The sequence below is a fragment of the Pieris napi genome, chromosome 20, assembly GCF_905475465.1.
Source record: "Pieris napi chromosome 20, ilPieNapi1.2, whole genome shotgun sequence".
Taxonomy (NCBI): domain Eukaryota; kingdom Metazoa; phylum Arthropoda; class Insecta; order Lepidoptera; family Pieridae; genus Pieris; species Pieris napi.
The window spans coordinates 2,449,981-2,460,803 of NC_062253.1; the positions used below are offsets into that span (position 1 = coordinate 2,449,981).

At 31.2% G+C, this 10,823-nt stretch overlaps 3 long non-coding RNA genes across 3 annotated transcripts; 2 read left to right on the forward strand and 1 right to left on the reverse strand.

The window, feature by feature from the left end:
* Positions 1-2,850: 2,850 nt before the first annotated feature.
* Positions 2,851-4,101, reverse strand: LOC125059482. Its single transcript, XR_007118675.1, has 2 exons — positions 3,721-4,101; positions 2,851-2,911 (listed from the first exon to the last, which is right to left on the reverse strand). It is a non-coding gene; the product is annotated as an uncharacterized LOC125059482 (long non-coding RNA).
* Positions 4,102-5,086: 985 nt separating this feature from the next.
* On the forward strand, positions 5,087-6,227 carry LOC125059483. The gene is made up of 2 exons (XR_007118676.1): positions 5,087-5,348; positions 6,166-6,227. It is a non-coding gene; the product is annotated as an uncharacterized LOC125059483 (long non-coding RNA).
* A 3,227-nt stretch (positions 6,228-9,454) lies between these two features.
* Positions 9,455-10,489, forward strand: LOC125059835. The gene is made up of 2 exons (XR_007118729.1): positions 9,455-9,799; positions 10,424-10,489. It is a non-coding gene; the product is annotated as an uncharacterized LOC125059835 (long non-coding RNA).
* The last annotated feature ends 334 nt before the right edge of the window (positions 10,490-10,823 follow it).

A 10,823-nucleotide genomic window follows, 5' to 3' on the forward strand; every position in this document is an offset into this window, starting at 1 on the left:
AGAAATTAAACGCAACAATGAATAAAATAATACTCGTGTTCATCATTTTGACAATTTGTGGTGAAGCGCTGAGTGGAGATGAAGAAATAGAGGACTATGAGCTTTCCAAACTGCCTTGCACTATACAATGTGTTAATAATGTCCTTAATTGTTTGACAAATAACATAGACGTATTTTCACGCAAGCATTGTTACCTTGTTTATCATGCCGATTTAGCTCTCTGTAGACTTGCGTAATTTGTAAGTATTTGATAATTTATAAATAGTACAGTGTAAAATCTTTATAACGCCAATCGTTATAACGTAAAGCTGCGTTAAATTTATTTGGATTAACCCAATACCCATACTTTAATTTTTTCCTCCCTATAACGAAATCTCTCTATAATAAATAAAAATGCTAGGTCCCTTGAAATTCGTTATAAAGAGTTTAAACTGTATATATCGTATTAACGTGGCGGCGTCCATGCGTCGGGTTGTCTCTCTCCCTAAAATATGGCGGATGGCTGGCCATGCGTCATACTCGTGAACGGGTGCTACTTGTGGTGACTGGTCGTACTTGAATTCGTGTATGCGGTGATGTTAATTATTTCGACTATGTGTTTGCGTGTTGTTCCCACGAGAATGTAAGTGCGTGCTCCTATTTCACCATGCCTCCTGCTGATAGGGGACAAGTCTTTGTTTTTAATTTATGTTATTATTATTAATTACTTAAGATGTCATGTGGAACATGGTGTAATGGTTGCAGCTCCTTACAAACGTTGTGTAAAAAAAAAACATGGCGATTAAAAAGAGTGGCGGAGAGTTTATTGCCAGTTCTTCTCTTCCGTTCTACACCCTTGATTTGAGAACTGGCAGTAAATGTAAAATTAGAAGCATTAATATGTATTTCTTTAATGACCAATCACAAGTGTACATTGTGTTACCTACGTGAATAAATGATTTTTGAATTTGAATTTGAACTTTGACTCCCGAATGCCAAATCCTATATATTTTTGACATACGGGAGTCAGATCTAAGTCTTGTTTCTAAGTTCTAAGTTGTAGATAATTTATATATGTATATAATGAATTTAATAAAAAAAAAAATTTCAGATAAATTTCTACACTCAATGTCTACTTGAAATTGGAAGAGTTTTGCGACCATTTAATAAATTTTATTACACATTTACCATGGAGAGTGTTCAGAGTAGTTCGGACTAATACCAGCAGCTGAGTTTCATCATCGGACGTCAAGATAGAATACAAAATACCATCCGAATCTCATTCTCCTCTCTTCGGCTTAGAGTATTTCAAAGATCGTCTCAATTCTTAATAGGCCGGTAACGCACTAGCGAGCCTTCTGGCAATGTGAGTGTCCATGGGCGGCGGTATCACTTAAGGTGAGCCTCCTGCCCGTTTGCCTCCTATTACATAAGTAATAAGAAAAAAAATACGTTATTCTTACAAAGCTACTTTTTTTATACGCATTATTTATAATTTTGTTTTCCGTTGTTATTAAAAAAAGTTAAAATGTATGTAGTTTTCAATTTCGACTGATTTGTTAGTTTTATAATAAGAAAGGATCGAAATAATCGCCATCCCGTTATCAAGCCAAGAAGGGAGGGGCCAATAAAAATAGGTTCATCGTGGTCGTGATTGGAAAATAAATAAAGCATGTAAATATAGTATTTAATAAGATGTATTACGCAATAAATTTGATTTATAAAAAGGTTTTGCAGTTCTTTCCCTATTCGACTAAAATGTATGAGTATATCTAATATATAAAATTCTCGTGTCACAATGTTCATTACCATACTTCTCCGAAACGGCTCGACCGATTCTTATGAATTTTTATGCATATTCAGAAAGTCTGAGAATCGGTTACTATTTATCTTTCAAATTCCTTAATGTTAAGCGTGGTCCGGTCCAACCCTAAATTTTAATCTTTTAGATATTTATTTTTATTTTTTTATGTTACAGCATACAAAAATACATACAACCCTTAATTTTCATCCCTCTATGATCAACCTCTATTTTTTAGTTATTTTTATTCAACTAAAAAAATGTTTCCTAGAAATAATAACATGGCAAAACAACGTTTGCCGGGTCAGCTAGTACATATATAAATATATACAAATCGCACATCTTTTACCTGCCTTAATATCTGTTTGGTTTGGTTAGTTTAGTTTCTGATAAATGTACCTAATATTGATAAATACTAAAAAAAACTAAAAAACATACTCTCTGTCCAGGGTTTGTTAGCCCGCATGTTTCAGACGACTTTGTTACATATTTTCAAGCTAAAGGTCGTTGGTAAGATCAGTCCGGTCTGATTCTATCCTTATTGTTTCGGTAATGTGCTAGTTTCACAGTTTTGTATTAGTTTTTATTATATAAAATAGAACGTGTACGAAAATGATGTACGTAACATAACATGTAACGATTCGCATTTTTGAAGAGACTTACATAATTATATATTTAAACAGGCGTTACAAATGATTCAAGGTAAACAATAATTTACACCCAAAATAACTTTAGCCTATTCAAAATTATATTTGTAATTTTAAGATTGCTAGATAGATAAATAGAGCTGTATGGATTGCATTTTTTAATTCGCTATACAAAGTCTACAGACTAGGTATACTGCCACGTCAATGCTGCTTCATACAATAGACAAGCCACTCAAACTATTTTTTTATTTTTGTCTGAATTGTATTGCCATATGGTATCTTACTCATTATATACCAGGATTAATATGGCTCTATTACTCTATTATTTACCTTATATTTAAAATTCCAATAAAGTGTGTCTAATAGCCTTATTAAATAACTTATTCATAATTAAAAGATAGGTGATAAATAACAAATAAGGCATGCTCAATTAGACATTTATTTTCAATGTTCAAAGTGCACGATATACGAACGCTATGTAAATCTGTAAAAGACAATTTTAAATATCAACTTACTATGATGTAAATAAAATTAGACATACTATTATAAGACATATATGTTAAAATAAATAAAAGGGTCTAGCTAGATCTAGCACGTGCTTTGTACCAACTTTAGTTAGGAATACCTAGGTAATAAAAAACAAACACCTATTTGGTCAAAGTATGTATGTATATCTCCAGGCAACCCTAGTAAATAGTACCTAAAGGTAAAGTGCATAAACGAATTTCATATAAATAATAAAAACATATAAAATAACCAAACAATCTAAAATATAAAACAAATAAACGAAAAACTAAAAGCTAATCTTAAGGTTCACGAATTACAATTCAATATGCTATACAAGAGAATAAGAAAAAGAATGAATTAAATTAGTTTAGTAGATATGGTTAAGAGCTGTTTATGTAGAAGACTTTTTAAAGAAGTTAGAAGTAAATTACTTTAAGATTATAATAATAATGAAAATAACGTGTGGCACTCAGGGACTGCCGCGGTTAAGCTATTGCATAGCATTTTTATCAGCTTATGCAATTATAATAATTAATTTATTTTTTATTTATAATATTTTGATATTAATTCAATCTACCACTCTACCAGACTCAGACTAATATGCCTATATAGTCTGTCCCGCTCTAACACGTATTAACCGCACCTATATTACGTCATCGTGTGTTAGATTTATTTTCGTTACGGAATTTCTTGATTCGGTCGCAGCGCTCAAAGCCCGCGATAAAAGCTATGCAATAGCTTAAAATCTCACATTACATAACTATTTTTTTTGAATGTCATACATACCCAATTACACACAAGCCATCACTTCTACTACCCACTCTTTTATACATGCAGCCGGACTCGAATCGAATTCCAGACTTTCGCTCGAATTTAAAAGGAACCCGTTACCTTTTTTCAGACATTTTACGAAATTAACAATAGATGTTATTATACAAATAACGTTAGGTCCCTTTAAAACTTCCTCGCTAAGAACAGCGGAAATTGATACAATAAAGAAAAATAGAATTAACTTCATTTTGAATTGTTCTGTGAAGTGTTTGTGCCAGTTGTGTCTTTTATACTACCGTAAACATTTTAAATATGGTATTTATAAACTATGTTCATTCCAAGGAAAGTATTTCATTTATTATATTAAACATTTGTTATGTGATTGATAACTGTTGCCACGATAAAACGTTATTTGACTTGAACAAAGATTTATATCTTAACTTTTAAACTCAAAAATCTCACACATTAGGAATGTCTAGTATAGTATAGCGTATCAAAGGCTTCTTCGAAGTCGACAAAAGTTGAATACATACCTTAATTACTCTAATATTATCCTGTATTAGTGTTGTACCATTGATTGGTGACGAAATTCAGCTTGCACTTTTCATATAAACGGCTTTGACTGCCTTAAGCAGTCTGCCCATTATGACTTTACAAAGTACCTACTTTCGATAGTGCAGTGGAAAAAAGAAAATAAAACCTCTCCAACTACTACCTCTTGTTGCATTGGCTGAGGTTACCCTTTTGGGGTAAAGTTATTAGGAGTCCGTCATTCCAGTCTTTTGGAAGTTTCTCCATCCATTCTTAAAAGCGGTGTCATCACTCTGGTAGTAGTTGTAAGTTCTGCTTTAAGCATTATGGCTGTTATAAGATCAAGTTCGTTTCTAAGAGACTGAATACTACATCTTTGTACATTGATGTTCAGTTGGTTGGATGCAATTGAGGTGCCTGAGAGGATACTTCTGGAATATTAGTTTCATTGGGCATTCGATAAAGAGCCTGAAAGTGCTCATACCAACGTTGAAGTTGGCCTTCATCTGTGCCAATTTCCTGTCGATTATTGCGATATAGGGTTCTAAGCTCATTTAGCGTTGCTTCATTTCTCTCTACTTATTTATTTATTTGTAAAAGTTTGCCAACAAACGTATGTAGAAGAAGCCTTTGATACGCTATACTATACTAGACATTCCTAATGTGTGAGATTTTTGAGTTTAAAAGTTAAGATATAAATCTTAGTTCAAGTCAAATAACGTTTTATCGTGGCAACAGTTATCAATCACATAACAAATGTTTAATATAATAAATGAAATACTTTCCTTGGAATGAACATAGTTTTTAAATACCATATTTAAAATGTTTACGGTGGTATAAAAGACAAAACTGGCACAAACACTTCACAGAACAATTCAAAATGAAGTTAATTCTATTTTTCTTTATTGTCTCAATTTCCGCTGTTCTTAGCGAGGAAGTTTTAAAGGGACCTAACGTTATTTGTATAATAACATCTATTGTTAATTTCGTAAAATGTATGAAAAAAGGTAACGGGTTCCTTATAAATTCGAGCGAAAGTCTGGAATTAGATTCGAGTCCGGCTGAATGTTTAAAAGAGTGGGTAGTAGAAGTGTTGGCTTGTGTGTAATTCGGTACGTATACTTTCAAAAAAGTAGTTATGTAATGTGAGATTTTTCATTATTCTTATAATATTAAAGTAATTTACTTCTAACTTCTTTAAAAAGTCTTTTGCATACAGCTCTTAAAGATATCCTTTCCTGCGCAATCGTGACTAATTTAATTCATTTATTTTCTTATTCTCTTGTATAGCATATTGAATTGCAATTCGAGAACCTTAAGATTAGCTTTTAGTTTTTTGTTTATTTGTTTTATATTTTAGATTGTTAGGTTATTTTATATTTTTTTATTAATTAGGTATATGAATTTTGTTTTTTGTTTATGTACTTTACCCTCTTAGGTACTATTTCCAAGGGTTGCCTGGAAGATAATTACATATGTACTTTGACTGTATTTTAGAAAATTACACCAAATAGGTGTTTGTTTTTTATTACCTATTCCTAGGTACAAAGCACGTGCCAGATCTAGCTAATTACAACCTTTTTATTTATTTTAACATATCTACTATATAAAAATAAGTCGGGTTTTCCTTCCTGACGCTATAACTCCAGAACGCACGAACCGATTTCCACGGTTTTGCATTCGTTGGAAAGGTCTTGGGCTCCGTGAGGTTTATAGAAAAAATTCAACAGAAAAACGGGATCACCAAACGAAATGTTACATAAAACGAAGCCATCTGGTGGCGAAACGGAGTTCGCCGGGTTTGCTAGTGTACTATAATTGTATGTCTAATTCTATTTACATCAATTATAGTACGTAATAATAATTATTTTTAATTATTTATATTATTACTTTACATAGTAACTTGATATTTAAAATTGTCCTTTACAGATTTACATGGCGTTCGCATTATATTCTGGAGTTTGAACATTGAAAATAAATATCTAATTGAGCATGACTTACTTTTTATTCATCACCTATCTTTTAATTATGAATAAGTTATTTAATAATGCTATGAGACACACTTAATTTAAATATAAAATTTAATAGAGCCATATTAATCCTGGTCTATCATAATTAAGAAAAATATCATTATGGACTTCTATTATTATTTAGCAAAAAGGCTCAATAATTTGAGCCTTTTTGCTGACACTCAATATAATATATTAACACTTATTTAAGTTACATAATAAAAAATAATCTAATACATAAATAAATCTTAATCCAATAGATCGTATGACTCGTTTTTGGTAATCATTTGTAACGTCTGTTTATGTAAGTCGCTTCAAAACTAAAAAACGTTACTTACATGTTATGAAACGGACATTTCGTATAATTTCTATTTTATATGTTGTCATTTATTAATTATAATATAAAACAAAAGATTTAAAAGTCGATAAAGTTGGTGTTGTATATCACAAAACGTTTTCAAAAACTTCAATAGAAAACTTAAAGTAAACAAGGACAAAAATAACATACATTAAGACACTTTTTCAGTCAAAGCCTGACAAAAAGAGTGTCCCTGGAGTACAACATATTTATAAGAAGTGGCAAGAAACTCCTCGCCGCTCTGTGTAATCGCCAAGTTTTTGGGTTACAAGTTGTAAGAAACTGCACCAATTACACCACGCTTCACTGGACTTGTAACTATCAGTCATAATTTAGAAACAAACGCTTAGTAATTCGATTGAATCTATTTTCGAAATCGCGTTTATATTGCTTAATATGTATAGGAATTCTTTTCGACAGGTATTATTTAATTTGTTTTTAAATAATGCCCGTAGCATTACTCAAGTATACCATACTTACGTTAGCTATTTGATTTGTTAATGGTCTAAACTTAGTTTTCTGTAAGAAAATATTTCACCGAAAGTTCTGTATGAAAATGCTTTAGTTTTATAAGTATAAATAAGATTCAAATAATATACTACAAAGGCTGACAAAAGCTAGAATGCTGTGGCATGCTTACTGATATAACTTTTGAAGATTTTTGAGCTCGTCTGGAATGTGCATGGGGACTCTTTAGCCAGTTGTTGCAATTGATTATCGACAGTATAGTTTCATGCTAGTATTGGGTATGTCAGTACTTTATTTATGGTAGTGCCTTTAGCCTTGTGTCTAAACATATGGTTTTAGATCATTTATTGGCATAAGCCCATTGCTTTGCCAATGTTATAAAACAGTAGTAGCACCAGGACCTGGTGACCAGGTAGTGCTTGCTTTGCTCAAAATATTAAAATAACTACCAAAACCCGGCAAAAAAGCAAAGATTAAGTAATCAACTATATAAAAGACACACATTTTTCAGTAATATGTTATAAATATAGTGTAGTAGTATATAGTGTGAAACTAGCAAATTACCGAAACAATATATAGGATAGGATCAGACCGAACTGATCCTACACCAACGACCTTTAGCTTGAAAATATGGATCAGAGTCGCCTGAGACCAGCGGGCTAACAAACCTTGGATACGGAGAATATGACTATAGTAGCTTACACACAGACCAGCTCCTTGGTCTACAAACATAACTTCCGGTGTACCACAGGGCTCTCACCTACATCCAAAACTATTTAATAATATATATTTTGTTAATGATATATGTCTTAAGTTAATTAAATTAAAAAATTCTAATGAGTGTACGTATGAAAATGATCTAAAGTTTTATCTTGTAATTAGTACCTTCTAGAATTGCTTGGTGCTCCAATCAGATCTGAACGATGCACTTAACTTCATGGTATATTTCCAATGGTATGTAAAGTAAAGTTAAGTAAAGTAAAAAATCATTTAATGATATAGGTAACATAATGTACACTTTTGACTCGTCAGTAAAGAAATACATATTAATGCTTCTAATTTTACATTTACTGCCAGTTCTCAAATCAAGGGCGTAAAACGGGAGAGAAGAACTGGCAATAAACTCTACGCCACTCTTTTTAATCGCCATTTTTTTTAATTTTACATAATGTTTGTAAGGAGCTGCAACCATTACACCATGTCCCATGTGACATTTTAAGTAATTAATAATAATAAAATAAATTAAAAACAAAGATTTGTCCTCTATCAGCAGGAGGCATGGTGAAATAGGAGCACGCACTTACATTCTCGTGGGAACAACACGCAAACACATAGTCAAAATAATCAACATCACCGCATACACGAATTCAAGTACGACCAGTCACCATAAGCATGACCCGTTCATAACATGACGCATGGCCAGCCATCGGCCCCCTCGCCATATTTTAGGGAGAGAGACAACCCGACGCATGGTCGCCGCCATAAGCAATGACATTTAAGCGAGCATGACGATCCTTGAAATGTGAACTTGGCTTATGAAGCTGAATGTCCAGAAATGTCATTTCGTTAGTTTTTCTAGGTAAAGGGTCATTATAATAGGTAACATAATAGTTTATAGACAAGAAAGAGTAGATTTATAATATACTCGTGATTTAGGGGTTTTTTTTACAGCAAACTAACGTTTATAGTACACCAGTATAGCTTCTAAGGTGTTTGTTAAAAATTATAATATTATGCAATGGTCTCGCGCGAAAGCTACTAAAATACGATACAGTAGTGTGGAGGCTGCATCATGAGACGTATGTTACGACTTGAACGCTTACAAAAAAGAATACTGTGACATGTACTTTTCTCCAATGATCATCTCGAAAAAAAAGTTAAGATGTTGTAATTGGAGAATCGAGAGTTTGCATTTAAGATATTTAACAATCGGGTTGATTGTCCCAACCCTTTAACAAAATTTAAATTTCGTGTACTCTCTAGATACCCCGGCATCCCCCCTCCTTCCATTTTTCCCTCCTTTCGATATCTACAGTCTAACAGTCTGGATATCCATAGTTGCTTACAATTTAAAATAGATTTTCGTTTAGTTTATATAATTGAAACGGCAAATCACCTGGTATGATTAAGGCAAAACTTACAACTACTGCCGGAGTGATGATACCACTCTTAAGAAGAATGGATGAGGAAATTCCTCTGTATTTAATTTCTATCAACAAAACAAACCTTTGCTTTGATGAGATGATACTAGATATTCCTAATATGTGAGATTTTTGAGTTTCAAGGTTAATATATAAATCTTATATTCAAGTCAAATACCGTGCTATCGTGGCAACAGTAATCAATCACATAACAAATGTTTAATATAATAAATGAAATACTTTCCTTGGAATGTACATAGTTTTTAAATACCACATTTCACTTGCACGTTTAAAATGTTTACGGTAGTATAAAAGACAAAACTGTCTCTAACACTTCACAGAACTATACAAAATGAAGTTGATTCTATTTTTCTTTATCGTATCAATTTCCGCTGTTATTAGCGAGGAAGATTTGAAAGCACCTAACGTTATGTGTATAATAACATCTATTGTTAATTTCGCAAAATGTCTGAAACAAGATAGCCGGTTCCTTCTAAATTCGAGCGAAAGTATGGAGTTGGGTCCGAGTCCGGTTCCAGAATGTATTTCAAAGTTCGTAGAAGAACTGATGAAATGTGTGTAATTCGGTATGTATGATGTTCAAAAAAATAATAGATATGCGAATTATTTATTATTTTATTTATTATTTATTATTTATTATTTATTATTTATTATTTATTATTTATTATTTATTATTTATTATTTATTATTTATTATTTATTATTTATTATTTATTATTTATTATTTATTATTTATTATTTATTATTTATTATTTATTATTTATTATTTATTATTTATTATTTATTATTTATTATTTTATTTATTCTTTTATTTATTCATATTATCTTAAAGTAATTTACTTCTAACGTTTTTTTTAAAGTCATCTACATCTACCTCTGAAAAATATCCTATCCTGCTCAATCGTGACTTATATAATTCATATATTTTCCTATTCTATTGTTTTGCAGTTTGAATTGTATTTCATCAAACTTAAGATTAGCTTTTAGTTTTTCGTTTATTACTTTATATTCAAAACTAATTTTGGTAATTGTATATTTTTTCACTTTACCCTTACTTTTTAAATATTCCTTACTAGGGTTGCCTGGAAGATTTCGCTTAACGATAAAACCACCCGCTGCATACCATATAGTTAATGTTAGTTGTAGTGTAGCTAAGAAATAATAATAAGTATTTAAAATTGTCTTTTACAGATTTACTTGGCGTTCGCATTATATCCTGCACTTTGAACTTTGAAAATAAATATCTAATTGAGCAAGCTTTATTTTTTATTTATCCCCTATCTTTTAATTATGAATAAGTTGTTTAATATTGCGATAAGACACACTTGATTTAAATATAAAATAAATAAAACATAATAGAGCCTAGATAGAGAATACTAATTCTGGTATATAATTATTACGAAAAATACCATTATGGGCTACTATTATGGCAACACAATTACAAATAAATAAAAAATTTGTTTGTCTATGGCATGAGGCAGCATTGACGCTGTAGTATAGTCTATAGAGTTTCCATAGCGAATTAAAAAAAAACCTACAATGATGTCGACATGAGCTTAACAATTTTTTAGACTTAGAATTTTAAAATTCG